General features: G+C 37.9%; 1 protein-coding gene across 7 annotated transcripts in view; it reads right to left on the bottom strand.

Moving 5' to 3' along the window:
* The window catches only part of CDK19 (cyclin dependent kinase 19), a 173,371-nt gene that overhangs the window by 112,143 nt on the left and 39,803 nt on the right, over window positions 1–21,425 (bottom strand). The window lies entirely within an intron of this gene.

Here is a 21,425-nt window from a genome sequence, read left to right as displayed (position 1 = left end):
TGAGACACTATGTTCTGGAAAACTCCTGATGCAAGCAATTCTATAGATAGTAGAAAAAAATAAGAAGCACATACTTGTGCAAATTGTAGAAATGGCAGCCTTAAAATGAAAGCTTTATCCTAGTTAGAAAACTAGGCTCAATGGGAAATTTTAAATGCAATTCAGGGAAGAACTTCTCAAGCCTCAAGAAGCAGGTTCATCTTTTGACTGAAATATTAGGAACCAGTTTAATGAAAAACATAGTCTTATATCTTTTAGAAATGCTCAAACTTGGTATCCAGCGACCAGTCACTTTTAGCAAGCTGAAGAATCATTCAACAGCCTGTATGCATGAGTGCAGTTAAGATTTGGCCAAACCTCACTTGTTATAATTAGACATGTCCAGGGCTTTCTGGCTCCTATCAATAATACTACCAGCTGTCCAGCTCAGCCTGGGCCATCTTTGGTCCCAAGAATGTATGACAGACAAACAATTTAGAAGACTCTTTTAAGAAAAGATGAGGGAGGCAAAAACCACAATATTTTAATTAGCTTCCAATTAAAATAAGTTAAAAAAAAAAAAAAGAAAAGATGAGGGAATTCAAGCGCAAGCAAAGTCGAGGGAAATTTTTCAGTCTTCAAACTACAGGGTTAAAATCCTTTTTGCTTTGAAGGAAAACAGAAGGTCCTTACTATTTTATTTTACATCAAGCAACAAACAAATGCAGAGTCAATATTTTACATTCCAACACTGTGCCAAATTCTGAGGATGAACAAAATTAGAGACTAGCTACCCTAGATATCAGCGTTCACAACCCACCTGGAAAGAGATTTTGAGTGAGTAGGAAACATAAACAGGTAACTCTGATACGACTGCCTCTGTGCCCAAGATATATGCACTATAAGCACAGAGAAAATGCCACTGGTATTTAAGGAAGATAACTACAGAGTAATGCCGTTGAGGGAAGAGTTTCCTGGAAAGAGAAGGGACGATGGGAGGGTCAGAGAATTTCAGGCAGAAGTAGGGCATGAAAAAAACTAACAGAGGCATATTCAGGAAAGAGCTGGTATTCAGTATAGCTGGAAGCTGAGGGCACGATGACAAAGGGCAAGAGACGAGATTAGGTTGGAAAAGAAGAGGGAAGGAACCAAGGAAGTGCCACAAAATAACGTGTACTTCATATGTAAACAGTGAGGAGCAAAAAGGTCAGAAGGGGTCTAATATGCTACTGAGGAAGGGCAGAGGGCAATAACTAAAAGATCCAGAAGGAATGAAGAGGCTCAGCCAAAGCAGAAACGATGCTCAGTCATGGATGTGTCTCATGGTGAAAGTCCAAGGTTGTAAAGAACAATATCGCATAGGAACCCAGAATGTTAGGTCCATGAATCAAGGTAAATTGAACTTGATAAAACAACAGATGGCAAGAGTGAACATCAACATCTTAGGAATCGGTGAACTAAGACGGACAGGAATGGGCAAATTTAATTCAGATGACCATTATATCTACTACTGTGGGGAAGAATCGTTTAGAAAGAAATGGAGTAGCCCTCATAGTCAACAAAAGACTCTGAAATGGAGTACTGGGTGCAGCCTCAAAAATGACAGAATGATTTTGGTTTGTTTCCAACGCAAACCATTCAACATCAGTAATCTATTCAACCGTAACCATTCAACAGTAATCTAAATCTATGCTCCAACTACTAATACTAAAGAATCTGAAGTTGACTGGTTCCATGAAGACCTACAAGACCTTCTAGAATTAACACCAAAAATTATGTCCTTTTCATCACTGGGGACTGGAATGCAAAAGGAGGAAGTCAAGATACACCTGAAGTAACAGGCAAGTTTGGCCTTGGAGTACAAAATGAAGCAGGGCAAAGGCTAACAGTTTTGTAAAGAGAACATACTGGTCAGAGCAAACACTCTCTTCCAAAAACACAAGAGACAAGTCTATATGTAGATATCACCAGAGGGCCAATACTGAAAACGGATTAATTACATTATTTGCAGCCGAACATGAAGAAGCTCTCTATACAGTCAGCAAAAACAAGACCTGGAGCTGACTGTGGCTCAGACCATCAGTTCCTTATTTCAAAATTCAGACTTAAATTGAAGAAAGTAGGGAAAACCACTAGGCCATTCAGGTATGACTTAAATCAAATATTTTATGATTATACAGTGGAAGTGAGGATTTGATTCAAGGAATGAGATCTAGTAGACAGAGTGACTGAAGAGCTATGGACAGAGGTTCATTACACTGTACAGGAAGTGGGGACCAAAACCGTCTCAAAGCAAAAGAAATGCAAGAAGGCAAAGTAGTTCTCTGACAAGACTTAACAAATAGTTGAAAGAAAAGAAGCAAAAGGCAAGGGGAAAAAGGGAAAGATACACCCAACTAAGGGCTTCCCAGGTGGCGCTAGTGGTAAAGAACCCACCTGTCAATGCAGGAGACTTAAGAGATGGAGGTTTGATCCCTGGGTCAAGAAGATCCCCTGGAGGAAGGCGTAGCAATCCATTCCAGTATTCTTGCCTGGAGAATCCTATGGACAGAGGAGCCTTGCGGGTTACAGTCCATAGAGTCGCACAGAGTTGGACGCTACTGAAGCTACTTAGCATGTATGCATGCATACCCAACTGAATGCAGAGTTCCACAGAATATCACGAATAGCCTTCTTAAGTGAACACAGGCAAAGACACAGAGGAAAACAATATAACAAGAAAGACCAGAAATCTCTTCAAGAAAACTGGAGATCAAGGGGACATTTCATGCAAGGATCGGCACAATAAAGGACAGAAACGACAAGGACCTAACAGAAGCAGAAGAGATTAAGAAGAGGTGGCAAGAATACACAGAACTATACCAAAAAAGTCTTAATGAACCAGTTAATCACGATAGTATGGCCACTCACCTAGAACCAGACATTCTGGAGTGTAAAGTCAAGTGGGCTTTAGGAAGCATTAAAACAAAGCTAGTGGACGTAGTAGAATTCCAGGTGAGCTATTTCAATTTGTAAAAGATGATGCTGTGAAAGTGCTGCACTCAATATGCCAGCAAATTTGGAAAACTCAGCAGTGGCCACAGGACAGGAAAAGGTCAGTTTTCATTTCAATCCCAAAGAAAGGCAATGCCAAAGAACATTCAAACTACCATACAATTGAACTCATTTCACACGCTAACAAAGTTATTCTCAAAATCTTTCAAGACAGGCTTCAGCAGTACATGAACCGAGAACTTCCAGATGTACAAGCTGGGTTTAGAAAAAGCAGAGGTGGATGAAACTGGAGCCTATTATACAGAGTGAAGTAAGCCAGAAAGAAAAACACCAATACAGTATACTAACGCATATAAATGGAATTTAGAAAGATGGTAACAATAACCCTGTGTACGAGACAGCAAAAGAGACACTGATGTATAGAACAGTCTTATGGACTCTGTGGGAGAGGGAGAGGGTGGGAAGATTTGGGAGAATGGCATTGAAACATGTAAAATATCATGTATGAAAGGAGTTGCCAGTCCAGGTTCGATGCATGATACTGGATGCTTGGGGCTGGTGCACTGGGACGACCCAGAGGGATGGTATGGGGAGGGAGGAGGGAGGAGGGTTCAGGACGGGGAACACATGTATACCTGTGGCGGATTCATTTTGATATTTGGCAAAACTAATACAATTATGTAAAGTTTAAAAATAAAATAAAATCTAAAAAAAATAAAATAAAAAAAAAAAAAAAGAAAAAGCAGAGGAACCAGATCAAACTGCCAATATTTGTTGGGTCACAGAGAAAGCAAAGAAATTCCAGAAAAACATCTACTTCTGCTTTATTGACTACGCTAAAGCCTTTGGTTGTGCGGATCACAAGAAAATGTGGAAAATTCTTAAAGAGATGGGAATACCAGACAGCCTTACCTGCCTCCTGAGAAATCTGCACACAGGCCAAGAAGCAACAGTTAGAACCGGACATTGAACAATGGACTGGTTCCAAATTGTGAAAGGAGTATGTTAAGACTGTATATGGCCACCTTGCTTATTTAACTTATATGCAGAGTACATCACATGAAATGTTGGGTTGGATAAATCACTATCAAGATTGCCAGGAGAAATATCAACAACCTCAGATGCAGATGATACCACTCCAATCGCAGAAAGTGAAAAGGAACTGAAGAGCCTCTTGATGAAGGTGAAAGAAGAGAGTGGAAAAGCTGACATAAAACTCAACATTCAAAAAACTAAGATCATGGCATCCAGTCCTATCACTTCATGGCAAATAGAAGGGGGAAAAGTGGAAACAGTGACAGATTTTATTTTCTTAGGCTCCAAAATCACTATGGACTGACTGCAGCCATGAAATTAAAAAACGCTTGCTCCTTGGAAGAAAAGCTATGACAAACCTAGACAGCATATTAAATAGCAGAGACAGCACTTTGCCAACAAAAGGTCCGTATTGTCAAGGCTGTGGTTTTTCCAGTAGTCATGTACGGATGTGAGAGTTGGACCATAAAGAAGGCTGAGCATCAAAGAATTGATGCTTTCCAACTGTGGTGCTGAGGAAGACTCCTGAGTTGTCCCCTGGACAGCAAGATCAAACCAATCAATCCTAAAGGAAATCAACCCTTAATATGAATTGGAAACACTGCTGCTGAGGCTGAAGCTCCAATACTTTGACCACCTGATGTGAAGAGCCAACTCACTGAAAAAGACCCTGATGCTGGGAAAAACTGAAGACAAAAGGAGAAGAGGGTGGCAGAGGATGAGTTAGTTAGATAGAATCATCAACTCAATGGACATGAACTTCAACAAACTCTGGAGACAGTAACGGACAGAAAAGCTTGGCGTGCTGCAGTTCATGGGGTCACAAGAAGTCCGACATGACTTGGCAACTGAATAACATTAGGGGTGACAGAATTTAGTAACTAATTTGATTATGTAGGTGAAGGAGAGAAAGACTATGAAGATGGATGAAACTTCCATTTTGTCTAATTGTGCCAATAACAACTAAGCAGAAAAATGATAACATGAATAGAGACCAGTAAATACAAGATTTTATCTTAATGGCAAGCAAAGTTATGTACAAAGATTAATCTAGAAAGGACTGAGATTAGAGGTATGGAAAACAACTAGGAGATTACTGCAATGAAAGTGTGACAAGGAAAGACCCTGGATCAGCATAACAGAATGTTAGCTTCCAAAAGGGGCTTACGACAATCCTGTTAAAACCTCCTCATGAAAATGAAGAAGCTAGGCTAGCAGCCAGAAGCAGATCTCAGATGAAACCTTCCAAGCACAACATTCTCCAAAACAGAATGGCAATAGTGAGACTGGCAAAAAGAAGGAATACTTGTGATAGTCATTTTAGAAGAGGAATTGGCAGGACCAAATGAACAAATAATGAAAATTAAGAAGTCTGAATCCAGGATAAGTCTGGGTTTCTGAGCTTGGTTGATGCAGAGGATGATACCATTAAGGAGACTCGGGTCACATCTCTGAAGATTCTTCAGCTTGTAAATCTTTCTTTTAGCTAGAAAGAAAAACTCTAATCAAAAATAAAATATCTGAGAAGTCCAAAAGGGAGATGCCCTAAAGATGTAAACAGGCATATATACAAATATTGAATCATTACAGTGTTTTACACCTGGAACTAATATTGCTTGTCAATATACCTCAGTTTAAAAAAAAAAAAAAAATTTACTTAGGGAGTTTCAGATTTAAAGGACTTGAGCCCACAGATGTGATACTGGATTGGAGGAAGTAGCACATAGATAATTTTTTTGGCACCTCAAAAAGAAACTGAGTCAACATGGGAATGAAGAAAGGAGAAAAAGAGAGCAGGAAGAAGAAAGAACAATTTCTGAACTTCTGTCTCACATCCCTTAAGAAAACAAACAATTCTATGAATTCGTCCTTTTTCTTTGCCAAACTTTAAGAACATAATTCAAATTAATGAAATCACCAGAAATACAGTACTCTTTCTCAAGACTGTTTTGGCTATTCAAGGTCTTTTGTGTTTCTACACAAACTTTTAGATTTTTTTGTTCCAGTTCTGTGAAAAATGTTATTGGTAATTTGATAGGGATGGCATACAATCAGTAGACTGCATTGGGCAGTATGGTGATTTTAACAATACCGATTCTTCCCATCCAAGAACATGGTTTATCTTTCCACATGCATCATCTTTTTTGTGTGTCTGACAGATTTTGGAGTACAGATCTTTTGCCCCCTTAGGTAGTTTTATTCCTAGGTATTTATTCTTTTTGTTGCGACGGTAAATGGAACTGTTTCCTTAATTCATCTTTCTGGTATTTCAATGATAGTGTATAGAAATGCAAAAGATTTCTGGGTACTTATTTTGAATCTAGCAACTTTACTGAACTCATTGATGAGCTCTAGTAGTTTTCTAGAGGCATCTTTAGGACTTTCTACGTATACTATCATGTCATCTACAAGCAGTTTTACTTCTTCCTTTCCAATTTGGATTCCTTTTATTTCTTTTTCTTCTCTGATTGCTATGCCTAGGACTTCCAAAACTATGCTGAATAAACATGGTGAGAGTGGGCATTCTCGTCTTATTCCTGATCTTAGAGTGCTTTCAGCTTTTCACCACTGAGTATGATGTTAGCTGTGGGCTTGTCCATAATTGTTTTCTTCAAGAAGAATGCTGCCATAAATCAATGTTATATCTCTTTCCCTCAATATGTGATGATTTGGCTTAGCAATTTAAGAGGCTTCCATATCTCATAGAAAAAGAAGAACAAAACAATATGGAATAAAAACTTGGAAAACAAAACTAAAGAAGTATCATTTAGTTTTACACTGGTAATTCTGAATTACTCAATATCACTCTATATTCACTCAGCCTAGCAGTATTGAGTCCTTATTTGGAAACCCTTTACAAAATAAACGATAGTGATACTCTATCATATAGCTACAACAATTATCAACACATGGCCAGTCTTATTCCTACTACCTCCACTTTTCTTGATTATTTTGAAACAAAGCCCAGACGTCATATCATTTGACTTGCCATAAAATTCAACACCATAGCATTGTTAACTAGCAGGATTTTTAATTTAAATTACAATATTCCTTCAAAAATAATCCTAAAACATTAAAAGTCTTGTACAGGGTTAACCAACTCAATGGACATGAAATTGAGTGAACTCCAGGAGATAGTGGAGGGCAGAGGAGCCTGGAGTGCTGCAGTCCATGGGGTTGCAAAGAATCGGACCAGACTTGGCAAATAAACAACCACCACCACCACCACAGGGTATTGTTATTATTTTGTATTCCCCTTATTAACAAATAATGTCAAATAATACCAGCACCTTCTTTATGTTTCATCTGCCATATACTTTACCTACTCATTCTCTAAACATCACCAAAGTACAGTAAAAGTCTCCCTTATTCAAGTCCAGTACTCCCTTGCAACATGGAAATCTATTTTTTAACCTCCATTCTTTAGAAAGACCACTTATATTTAATCTCTTTTCTTAAAACTGATTTATTAATTAATATACTTCTCTTTCTCTAAACAATGTTCATTTTATACTATTTGTTTCATTCAGAATTCTAATTCAGATAAACATTTACTATTTTAAAAGCTCTAAAATAATAAAATTTCAGAAACTCCTATTTATGGCAAATTCTTACTGCTCAGAAGTGATTTTAATTAAAACAAACATATCTGCAGTAATGCTTTATGATTCAGGTATCAAAAATAGGGGCTTCTTTGGTGGTCCAGTGGTTAAGAATCCACCTGCCAATGCAGGGGACATGGGTCAATTCCTGGTCCAGGAAGATTCCACACATTATGAGGCTGACTAAGCCCATGCACCACAACTATTTAGCCCGAGTGCCCCAGAGTCCATGCTCTGCAACAAGAGAAACCACAATGAGAAGCCAATGCACCACAACTAGAGAGTAGCCCCCACTCACTGCAACTAGAGAAAGCCACACCCGGCAATGAAGACCCAGCGGAGACAAAAATAAACAAATATTTAAGTGTTGTTTAAAAGATCATGCTGTGAAAGTGCTGCACTCAATATGCTAGCAAATTTGGAAAACTCAGCAGTGGCCATAGGACTGGAAAAGGTCAGTTTTCATTCCAATCCCAAAGAAAGGCAATGCCAAAGAATGCTCAAACTACCACACAATTGCATTCATCTTACATGCTAGCAAAGTAACGCTCAAAATTGTCCAAGCCAGGCTTCAACATTACGTGAACCATGAACTTCCAGATGTTCAAGCTGGATTTAGAAAGGGTAGAGGAACCAGAGATCAAACTGCCAACGTCCATTGGATCATCAAAAAAGCAAGAGTTCCAGAAAAACATCTACTTCTGTTCTTCTGACTATGCTAAAGCCTTTGACAGTGTGGATCACAACAAACTGTGGAAAATTCTGAAAGAGATGGAATACCAGACCACCTGACCTGCCTCCTGAGAAACCTGTATGCAGGTCAGGAAGCAACAGTTAGAACTGGACATGGAACAACAGACTGGTTCCAAATCGGGAAAGGAGTACACAAGGCTGTATATTATCACCCTGCTTATTTAACTTAGATACAGAGTACATCATGAGAAACATTGGGCTGGATGAAGCACAAGCTGGAATCAAGACTGCCGGGAAAAATATCAATAACCTCAGATATGCAGATGATACCACCCTTATGGCAGAAAGTGAAGAAGAACTAAAGAGCCTCTTGATACAAGTGAAAGAGGAAGAGTGAAAAAGTTGATTTCAAGCTCAACATTCAGAAAACTAAGATCATGACATCCGGTCCAATCACTTCATGGCAAATAGATGGGGAAGAGTGGAAACAGTGGCTGACTTCATTTTTTTGGGCCCCAAAATCACTGCAGATGGTGATTGCAGCCATGAAATTAAAAGACACTTACTCCTTGGAAGGAAAGTTATGACCAACCTAGACAGCATATTAAAAAGCAGAGACATTACTTTGTCAACAAAGGTCCGTCTAGTCAAGGTTATGATTTTTCCAGTAGTCACGTATGGATGTGAGAGTTGGACTATAAAGAAAGCTGAGGACCAAAGAATTGATGCTTTTGAACTGTGGTGTTGTAGAAGACTCGAGAGTCCCTGGACTGCAAGGAGATCAAACCAGTCCATTCTAAAGGAGATCAGTCCTGGATGTTCATTGGAAGGACTGATGTTGAAGCTGAAACTGCAATACTTTGGCCACCTGATGCAAAGAGCTGACTCATTTGAAAAGACCCTAATGCTGGGAGAGATTGGGGGCAGGAGGAGAAGGGGACGACAGAGGATGAGACAGTTGGATGACATCACCGACTCAATGGACCTGAGTTCAGGTAAACTCCGGGAGCTGGTGATGGACGGGAAGGCCTGGCGTGCTGTGGTTCATGGGTCACAAAAAGTCGGACACGACTGAGTGACTGAACTAAACTCAATCATTAGCAGATATTTAGTGTAAACCAATTACTTTATATAAACTATCATCTTCCTTTGAGAACTCATGATCTCAAGTTAGACTCACTTGCTACAGAAAGTAAAGTAACATGGAATATCAGACTTTCCTTTCAGAAATGCTTTACCAAGCATGTGCTATGTGCCAGGCTTTGTGCTCTAGGAACAGAAGAAAAAACAAGATGATGCTTTCCCTTGTGAACCTTTACACTGAGAAACACAAAAGCAAGGCATACAATCTGATAAGCTCTATAACAGACGAATGTGCAAAGTACATCAGATAAAGAATGTTAAGGGTTTGGTTTGGTGCAGGGAGTAGATAAAGAGGGATATTAGGTAAATAATTTTCAAAGGGAACACTTCAAGCTGACCTTGAAACATAAGCAGGATTTCATTAAACAAAGAAGAGGGTTCAGAGCCTTATGGACACCAGAAATTTATGAACAAAGTTTGAAGAGTAAAATCCACATTATACTCAAGAAATCAGCAGAAGACAGGTATAGCTAGAACCCAAAAGATGAAGTAATACATAAAAAGAGCAAAGAAGATGGAATTAGCATAGTCTTGTATGATATGCTAAAAAGACAGCATTTTTCCTGTATAATATGGGAGGCCATCAGAGGTTTCAAGCAAGAGAAACATATGATCAAAAAAAAAAGAAGAAACATGGTCAAGCAAGTATTCTCAATAAGACAGAATGTAGAATGAATCACAGGGTTTAAGCCAGAGGTAGAGAGAACATTGTAAAAGTTCTAGGAAGGATTGATGAAGACCAAAATTGGAATAAATATGGTAAGAATGGAAGGAATCCATGCAAGAGGCCATCCAGATAGTCTTATCTATTGTGGCCAAATAGATATAGAAACACTGTACTTAAAGAAGTATTTGATGAATACATACATATGCACATATGTGTACATGTAAACAAGAGAGTGCTAAGCAGAGAAACAGCTGAAGACTGAGGTTTCCAGTCAGTGTGTTGTCTTGGTGAAAGCAAGGCTAGTTACACTATACCTTCTACTCCCACTGACTCACACAGAGAACAATACTGACAATGAGCCAGTTAGCAAGTAAAGAATAAATTCATTTTGGAGTGTAGATTTTAGGGTGACTACTGGATAGCCAGGAGAAGATGAACAAAAGGAAATAAAGTGCAATCCAGAAAACTTCATTACACAGGCAACTGTTAAAATCAGAGGAGTAAACGTGGCCACAAAGAGAAAGAATACAGAAGGAAAGAGCTGAAAGGTGGTGGCCTGGGCTCTTTTACATCCTGTTGTTGTTGCTCAGTCGCTCAGTCATGTCCGACTCTTTGCCTCCCCATGGACTGCAGCACACCAGGCTTCCCTGTCCTTTACCATCTCCCGGAGATTGCTCAAACTCATGTCCATTGAGTTGGTGATGCCTTTCAACCATCTCATCCTCCTTTTGCCTTCAATCTCTCCCAGCATCAAGGTCTTTTCCAATTAGTCTGCTCTTCACATCATGTGGCCAAAGTATTGGAACTTCACCTTCAGCCTGGCACCTACCTAATGTTAACATGCATATTGTTTACCAGAGTAAACTGACAACGCTCATGGGTGGAGGCGAAAGGATGCATGGGCTTTCGCTGACCCAAATTTCACCAGTGGCCAAAGAACTGAAGATGATTAATAATGGGACTCATAACCTATTCACAGTAGCAAAGCCACAGGGGTTTGAAGGCCCGTCTCTACTGAATGCCACTCTTCAACAGGTTGTAGGAAACATCAGGGTCCTTGATAACAGGCAAATCTAGATGTGAAACACTACCAGAAAATTGGTCTGCCTTCTAAAAAATAAAAACAAACCAAAAAGGACTCAAAAAAAGGTCGGAGAATCAGTCTACTCAAGACATGTAACAAGCAATTATGCATGAAAACCTTGGCTAGATTGTGGTTCACATTAAAAACAGCTACAAGAATGTATTTTCAGGACACCTGGGAAATTTTAAACATAGACTAGATATTATATATTATTTTACTGTGGTAAATTTTCTTTTTTAATTACTTGTTTTAAACACAGGACAATGGCATCATGGTTATGCAGGAGACTATCATTATTCTTAGGAGATATAGAAGTATTTCAGAGTACCATGTCATGACAGTGGCAACTTAATTTCATATGGTTCTATGACAACAAAAAATAATTTACGTATATAAAAAGAGTAAGAGAAAAAAACTTACAAAAATGATAACAACAGCTAAACCTAGATGGAGCTTATATGGGTATTATTGTTCTAGAGTTTGAACTCTGAACATCTCTGATTTTATAAAACCTTTTTTTTTTTAAACACTATTTATTGCTAAGTCTAAAATACTCACACACCACAGTACAGTGACTGCCAAATCTAAACTGGAGTTTGTGGGGTTTTTTAAAGTTTCTCTTTAAGGGAGCATTTCAGCTCTATGGAGAGGTGTGATACATAACAAGATGGAGTATCTGGCTGGAGACCAATTTGTCTATGAGTCCAAACCAAGTGGACCCATATGGATAGCTTTTATAAAACCATAAATGGTAAAACCGAAGAAACTAGGCACAGACTGCTTTATGGCATAATTAAACCGGACTCACTGCACTCATGGGGTTATTGCAAATTCTGACTAAACCTAAAGAATTTTCAAATAATGTAATTATTCCCTTATTTATTTATGTACAAAACTTTTCTTAATTAAAAAAAAAAAAAACAACTGAGGAGGGAAGCAACTAATAAACAGTAGTTAGAGAAGTAAAAGAAAAATAGTAAATTGTATATAGAAGCCAAAGAACAGTATCAAAAAGTAAGTAGCAAAAGCATCAAATGCAGAAGGGAAGTCAAACTGCAAAGAACGGAAAGGAGGTGGTCATATCAACAGTTGCTGATGTTTCAAAAAAGCGTGATTAGTAGAGCAAAGATTCTGTTCAAAATTCTCTCAAAGGAAAACAAAAAAACTGTACAAAGTCTATTTTGTTATTACACTTACCTAAAATTGACTCATAGTCTCCTCCCTCTTTTGGAGATGGAGGAAAAATATCTTACTCACTTTTGTATATTTTTTAGGAGCTAACAAAGTACCTCACAAATAGCAGAAACTAAACATTTGCTGCACTGAAATAAAACTTGTTTATTAGCCTTGATCAACTTTAAAAATATTTTCAGCGTAACAGAAAATCTGGAAAATCTTCTTTTAAAAATGTATATCCTAAAGATAAAAAAAAAATATTCTGGGGAATAAAATTCAAATGACAGTAAGAATCAAACACCGATATCTACTGGAAACGCATGCATATTTAAAATTTCACCAGAAAGCAACAATCTCCTAGGAGAGAAGAAAGGTATCAATATTTTCTCATTCTCTAGTCTAGCACCATCAGAACAGAAAGAACTAGATCATCAACCAGCTTCTTTAGTTACACTTTTAGATGTCAGTCTTCACCAAGTTATATCAAATTGTAAGTATCAATGAAAAACAAATATTCAAAAGAGAAACTAGCAAGATATCAAAATCAACATTTAAAATTTAAATACATACACATTTTTCACCATATTACTACAAATTCAGCCAAATCTAGACCACTGAGGAATCCTCTTTTGATAAGATTTAAGTTTTTGCATGTTTCTCCTGGCTGATCTTAAGTACCATGATAATAGAGAATGTAATATTGTAATAGAGTAAGAAACATATTGTGAGGTCTTCCTCCAGGGCTCCTGGATCACAGCTCCTAAAATACTTGTAATTTCCTAAGCGATTAGAGCATAGGAGCATCTTTTATTATATTATTCGTTTTTTCACTCATGGAGTATCTCCAGAAGGATAAAAATAAAAGAAGCTCTTCAGTTATTCATAACAAACCCCTTTCAACCACATCTGAGTTTATGTTATAAAGGTGATTTTCGGAAAGTCCCCAGATAGCCCCTGGATGGGGACCGGCTGCAAGGGGAACAAACCAGGTGATCAGAACTTTCAGTGTCCTCTACTGCTGCCCCAACCCAAATGGGACCTGGGGATTTAATTATCCACCAATGGTCAGTAATTTAATCTATCATGTCTACATAATGAAGCCTCCATAAAAATCCCCAAAGTACAGAGTTCAGAGAGCTTCTGGGTTAGTGAATAAGAACCCATCCACTTGCTGGGGAGGGGCGGGCGGTTGCCACATCCCAAAATTCCACGGGAACATAAGCTCCTGTGCTTGGGACCCTTCCAGACATAGACCTAACCCTATATATTCTTCATCTGGCTGTTCATTTGTATCCTTTAATATATCCTTTGTAATAAACAAGTAACCCAGTAAGTAAACTGTTTTCCTGAGTTCTAGTACTAGTACTAGCCATGCTAGTACATGACTGAACCTGAGGAGGGGGTCGTGGGAACCTCTAGTTGGTAGCTGAGTGAGAGGTTGTGGGCAACTTGGGGACCCATCAGTTGCCACCGGCATCTGAAGAGGGGCAGTCTAGTGGGACTAAGCCCTTAATCTTGGCTCTGTATCAACTCTGAGCAGTTAGTGTCAAAACTGAGTTAAATCGTAGGATTCCCAGCTGGTGTCTGAGAACTGGTCAGTATGGGAAAAAAACCTATACATCTCTGGTGTCAGAAGTATTCTGGGAAGTATTCAGTGTAAGCAGAATTATGAATACCGAGAAAAACCGAGTTCTTCCTTTCAGAGAGTCTATTCCTAACATAGTATCTTTGCTAGAATTCAAACCATTTGAACCATTATAATCCACAATCTGAAATACGGAACAAGTGAATTCCTTTAAAGGATTTTACTTGAAACTTAAATCAACATGACATATATCATGAAGTAAAAAGTCAGCTATTAGTTATTAAGAATTAATTTTCTTTTAGTTTCCATATAGGTTGACCTGGACTAGTTTGTATAAAAATTCAGGTAATAAAAAAAATAAACAAAAATAAATAAATAAATAAATAAAAATAAATAAATAAAAATTCAGGTAGACCTAATGATCCATGTCAGATGATCCATTTCACAGGAAAGTCAACCTAAGATCAAATTCTAGTCACTAAAAACCTAAAAAGCTGAAAAACAAGAGGTTAGAAAAAGGAAGCTGTTGCCCAGCCAAGAACAAAAATACCAATAATAATGAGCCAATCAACTTGTAATTTATGAAAGGGAAAAAAGCATATTTGTCATTAAATCATCTTTAAAATATAAAAAGTTATGCTGTCTACTATCCCAACACATTTACAGTAAGAATTATAAAAAATAGCTATATTTCTATAGTACTCAGTATGAGGTAGGCATCATTCTTAGAACCTCAACTACATTAACTCTTTTAATCCTCATTAACAAGCTAAGGACCTAGTACTATACTCTCTCCATTGTTACAAATGAGGACACTGAAAGCAGAGAGGTTAGATCATTCTAGATGACACAGCTAGTTAAGAAGCAGATCCAAGATTCACCTGAGTCAGTGCTTCTGATCACTACAGCTTCATTTCTTCTCTCTCCCCTACTGGCGAAAAGGAACAGAATGTGTCAAGGCTCAGAGGCAAAAGAGAACAATGCATGTGAACTTTAGTAAAGCTGGTTTAGAAACAGGAAAGCAAGATAAAGCTGAAGGAAAACCAAGCAGGGCCAGTTCAAACAGAACAGGTAAGCCACATTAAGGAAACTGGACTGCATCCCAAGAAGAAAAGGATTTTAAGCAAACTGTGCTTTTGTGAATAGGTAGGAGGTGAGGAGAGAACAGGAAGAATAACATTAAAAGGTCTCTGCTATGGTGACATAAAAGGGTAGGAAATCCAAAAATGGGAGAGCGATATAGCTGATTCACTTTGCTGCACAGCAGAAACACAACACTGCAAAGTAACTATACTCCAATAAAAATTAATTAAATAAACAGAAGACCTCTGCAGTAATTTAAGAGATGACTACAGTCAAAATTAGGATGGTAGCAGAGGAAACAAAAGTAGATGGATCTGAAAAATAAGGAAACAATATCAACAGGCAGAGGAACCAGAGATCAAACTGCCAACATCACTGGATCACAGAAAAACCAAGAGAATTCCAGAAAAACATCTATTTTTGCTTCATTGACTATGTCAAAGCCTTTGACTATGTGGATCACAACAAACTGTGAAAAATTCTTAAAGAGATGGGAATACCAGACCACCTGACTTGCCTCCTGAGAAATCTGTATGCAGATCAAGAAGCAACAGTTAGAACTGAACATAGAACAAAAGACTGGTTCCAAATATGAAAAGGAGTATATCAAGGCTGTATATCGTCACCCTGCTTATTTAACTTATATGCGGAGTACGTCATGTGAAATGCCGGGCTGGATGAAACACAAATTGGAATCAAGATTGCTGGGAACAATATCAATAACCTCAGATATGCAGATGACACCACCATTATGGCAGAAAGCAGAGAGGAACTTAAAGAGCCTCATGATGAAGTCAAAGAGGAGAGTGAAAAAGCTGGCTCAAAACTCAACATTCAAAAAAGGAAGATAATGGCATCTGGTCCCATCACTTCATGGCAAATAGATAGGGAAACAATGGAAACAGTGACAGACTTTATTTTCTTGGGTTCCAAAATCACTGATGGTGACTGCAGCCATGAAATTAAAAGACGCCTCCTCCTTGGAAGAAAAGCTATGACTAACCTAGACAGCATATTAAAAAGCAGAAACATTACTTTGCCAACAAAGCTCTGTCTAGTCAAAGCTATGGTTTTTCCAGTAGTCACATATGGATGAAAGTTGGACCATAAAGAAAGCTGATATGCAGCTTTCCACATATGAAAGTTGGACCATAAAGAAAGCTGAGCGCCGAAGAACTGATGTTTTTGAACTGTGGTGTTGGAGAAGACTCTTGAGTCCCTTGGACTGCAAGGAGATTAAACCAATCCATCCTAAAGGAAGTCAGTCCTAAATTTTCACTGGAAGGACTGATGCTGAAGCTCCAATCCTTTGGCCACCTGACGCGAAGAACTGCATCATTTGAAAAGATCCTGATGCTGGCAAAGACTGAAGGCAGGAGAAGGGGACGACAGAGATGGTTGGATGCATCACCAATCGATGAACATGAGTTTGAGCAAGCTCTGGGAGTTGGTGATGAACAGAGAGGCCTGGGATGCTACAGTACATGGGGTTGCAAAGGGTCTGACATGACTGAGCAATTGAACTGAACTGATCAACAAAACATGTGGTTAGAAATGAGGAAGTCAAGTAAGAATGAGGGTCAGTTTTTTACTTGGTCAACTGGGTGCCATACACTGAGTCAAAAAGAACAGACAAAAGCTTTTCTAAGTTGAAGCTGAGAGGACTGTGGTCCTAACTGAAGATGTCCAAAAGGCATTTGGATAAATCTACTGCTTAGAAGGAAGACATGGGCTAGGACAGAGTGTGAAAATAGATAGAAATTAAAATTATGAGAATAGCAAAGAGAAGAGAACCCTGAAGAACATTATTTAAGGAGAAAGACCCTACAGTATTAACAGTCTACATTATATGGTGCTTAACACGACTGGTGGTCATGGTGCAGTTGCTATGTCATGTCCAACTCTTGTGACTCCATGGACTGTAGCCTTCCAGTTTCCTCTGTGCATGGGGTTTTCCAGGCAAGATTACTGGAGTGGGTCACCATTTCCTTCTCCAGGGGATCTTCCCTATCCAAGGATTGAACCTAGGTCTCCTTCATTGCAGGTGGTCTCCAGCATTGTAGGCGGGTTCTTTACCAACTGAGCCACCAGGGAAGCCCACGGCTGAGTGGTTTCTAATTATGTTAACCATACTCTGGTCTTCCCCATAATACACTAACTTCACTGAAAGCAAGGACACCATTGCAACTCCACAAATTTTAGCATGTTAAAGGCAACTTCTGGGGTACTTAACCACTGAGATATGGGAAAAGACTAAATAAAATACACTTGACTTTAGGAAAGTCCTTTATTTTGGATTCCTTTGATCTTCCATTTTTCCTCCATGCTTTTAATCCCTCCGCACTTGCTGTACTGATCACTGGAACTCAGCAGACAAAGACATCCTTGGCAACTGATGACATGAGATTTACACAATGGTTCTGTGATCTATCCTCTCGTCTTCAACAAACAATAAGCAAACTCAGTGGAAACTACTTTAAGAGAAAAATGGAGTAGTTCTTGTTTAAGATAACAGACAAAATTTGTTCTATTTCTTTTATTACAACAGTAGAAATTTTTACATTTTTATATTACACTGTCAAATCACAAAATACTTGTTCTTTTTGGCCCTCAGTATTTTCTACATTGGCTGATCTTCCTGATCTCTCTTTGCCTTAGTCTTCGATCCAATAGACAAGGTCAAGCTTTCCAGAAATTTTATGAACTAGTTCTATTCTGAGGTCAAAACTTTCTTCTCTGCATTCACCAAGCACATTTCTGTACTATATACCCGACATTCATCATATACCACTCTGTAAAGTTACTTTTCCACAGTATGTGATTTAAAGAGCTTAAGGTATGGAATTATTCACCTATTATATTAAATCAGACAACAAAGAAGTTACGCATAGTCTCATATTACCAGTTTTTACACCTGTTAATGGAAAATAATAACACTGCACAATTTTCAAGATAAATGAGATCATGTATGTAAAATATCTAGCACAGTGTCCACTACCCACTTCTTCTACCCAACAAGTCCATAAACAGGTATTTCAGTTGGAATGCTTAAAAGAAATATAGGAATAAGAGCTTCTTAGAAATGCATATCAGCAAAAATGAAACATGAAATTTGAAATTAACCTTTCCTAAATGGGTAATAAGTTTTCTGAGAGGAGGTATCATTATTATTTGTATCTTTGTAGCCATCACGATACCTTGCAACTGTCAAGTATCTGACTGACTGACTGTATTAGAGGACTAATGCTATCGGTTTTCTGCCTTTTCTAATAAGATAGAGGTTTACAGTTAAGATCTAAAAATTAAGTTTTTCATTCAACAAATAGTTATGCCAATTGTAGTGCATACTGGACACTACAAGGGTTGTAATAATATACTGAGATAGTCTTTGCCCTATAGAAGTTCACGAGAGAGTAAAGGAACTAAGTAATATTCATAGTTACTAAAAATAAGGTATAATATGAAAAACTGCCTGAATTCCCTCATTTAAAATATTTTTATAACCATCAATTTAATCCTATCTTTCTCAAAGAAGTTTAGGTGAGGGAAAGGGAGTGTGGGGAGGGAGAATGAATCCTCCTGTGGCCTGATATAAGCAATACTTTACATCTTCTATACTCCTGATTAGGATAATCTATTGCGATTATCATAGCTCACGAAGAAAAACTGATGGCTTCCCCAATAAGATCAGGAACAAGACAAGAATATCTGCTCTCACCATTCCTATTCAAAATCATACTGGAAGTACTAGCCAATGCAATAAAATGTGGAAGGAAATTAAAATTACAGAGATTAAGCAAGAAATAAAAGTGTATTTGTATAACTGTCTTTGGAGAAAATCCCAAGAACAACAAGCAAATCCCTGGAACAAATAAACAATTATAGCAAGGCTGCAGGATGAAAGTTAATATGCAAAAGCCAATACTTTCTTATACACCAGCAATGAAAAGTTGGAACTAGAAATTAAAAACACAATTTAACATTTACAATAGCAGGTCCAAAAATGAATTACCTAGTTATGACTCTAACAAAACATGTACAGGGTCTATACAAGGAAAAATATAAAACTGAAAAAGGAAATCAAAAAAGATCTGAGAGATATTCCATGTATATAGCAAAGAAGGCCTAAAATTGTCAAGATGTCAATTCTTCTCACTTTGATCTATAGATTCAACATAGTCCCATTCGAAATCCCAACCAGTTTTTTTGTGGACATTGACAAACTCAAGTTGATATGGTAATAATGGAGACAGTTTCTTACAAAAGTAAACATACTTTTTTCATATGATAAAGCAATAGCACTCCATGGCATTCACCAAAATGAATTGAAAACTTATGTCCCCATAAAAATCTGCACATGAACGTTTATAGCAACTTTATTCATAATTGCCAAAACTTGGAAGCAACCATGATATGTTTCAGTAGGTGAATGGATAGATTAACTGTGGTATACCCAGATAATGCAGTGTTATTCAGCACTAAGAAGAAATGAGCTATCAAACCATGAAAAGGCATAAAGAAGAAGCTTAAATGCTTACTACTAAGTGAAAGAAGCAAAACTGAAAAGACTACAAACTACATTATTACAACTATGATGTTCTGAAAAGAGGAAACTATATAGACAAAAAAATATCTGTGCTTGCTGGGGGCTCAAAGGAAGGAAGGCAGGGATGAATGGATGGACCACAAGTGAGAGAGGACGGAAGGGGGCAGGGCACAACCATTAAAAGAATGACTCAGCCATACAGGGATATGACAAATATTGGTTAGAACCAACTAGCCCCAAGACGGAGGAAGATTCTACTTCCAGTCTACCTGTTGCCTCACTATACACTCATTATACACCCTTGCTATACACCCACAGGCGCCATGACAGTTCAGACACTGACCATAAAAGGTCAAAACATAGGTAGTGGCTGATTTCCAGAAATCCCCAACCCTTATCCAAGATAGTTAGAATATTCTTCCCACTTTTTCCCACAGAAATAAACTGCCCACAGTGAGGGGCCACTCCTGCCTTCTGAGACATTCACATTGTGCCTATGGAATATGTATCTAAATAAACTTGTGTTCACTTTACTATGGCTTGAATTCTTTCCTGCACAAAGCCAAGGACTCTCACTAGGCTGCCCATTCCAGGGACTTGCCCAAGACTTGTGACATGACCATCCTCTTGTGCCCCATTCTCCTATAACACAGCGTATGTTTAGAGCAGTAAAATTATTCTGCGTGATACTGTAATGGTTGATACATGTCATATATTTGTCAAACCTATAGAATATACAACACCAAGAGTGAACTTTAAGGTAAAACTGTGGATTTAGTTAATAATAATCTAACAGTACTGGTTCAATTGCAGCAAACATACCACTACAGCAAGATGTTAGTCACAGGGAGATGGGGGGTGGGGAGAATGAGGTTGAGGTGGTAAGGGGGCATATGGGAACTCTCTTTACTTTCCACTCAATCTTTCTGTAAACCTAAAACAGCTCTAAAAAATAAATTATCTTTGAGAAACTACTTTTGTAACCATTTCATCACATCCTTCTCACAGAAGTTGTAGGGATGAGGACCTGAGGAAGAGTCTTTCTGTGCCTTGATATGAGCAGTTTACTTTATATCTTCTATGTTAGTGACTAGAAAATCTACTGAGATACTCAACTGATAACAAAATACACCACAGAAAGATTAGCTAAACAAATAGAAGGCTGCATAATTCAACAGCAGTGAAAACAGCGGACTAGCCTAAAAATGAAGTATGAAAGGGCCTTCAAGAAATTACTTCCAATCTATTGTTGGTAAATACAAAATATCCTCCAAATGGCCAGTGAAGAGAACCAAAGAAAGGTGAAAGGGCCTCAGTGGTAAAATTGCAGCTAACCTCAATAAACAGCCTGAAACTCCTCTAGCTAAGGAAAGCAGTACCTCTGAATAAGAAAAAAATGAAATAGTGAAACTAAGTTGACTATAAAATGGAATGACTCTGTGTAGGGCACAGAGTAGATATTTAATAAATACCCTATATCACGTAAGGTGTATGTCCTTAATATACAGTATAAGATGCAGCCACTTGATATTAATACAAATATAATTTCAGGAAGACATAAGAAAACCATTCCTCTAATTATCATTAGGAATCTATCTAAAAACTTATTAAGTTTAAGAATGCAACATTATTAGCTGCTATAGGTCTTAAAAAAAAAAAACCTGCACTTAAGTATCATCTGAATAAAATTCATAAATGGTTTCATAAATTCAAAGAAAGTAATATCTATAATATCTGGCACCTAAATGGCAAAATATTTGTATTTTTTTAAAAAATCAAAGAAGCATTACCCAGGAAAGTTATGTCATGTTATTTTCTTAAAAATAACTCATTAAGAA

This window comes from Bubalus kerabau, chromosome 9 (genome assembly GCF_029407905.1).
Source record: "Bubalus kerabau isolate K-KA32 ecotype Philippines breed swamp buffalo chromosome 9, PCC_UOA_SB_1v2, whole genome shotgun sequence".
Lineage (NCBI taxonomy): Eukaryota > Metazoa > Chordata > Mammalia > Artiodactyla > Bovidae > Bubalus > Bubalus kerabau.
The sequence above is the reverse complement of the archived record's forward strand: the minus strand, read 5'-3'. Positions and strand labels throughout refer to the sequence as shown.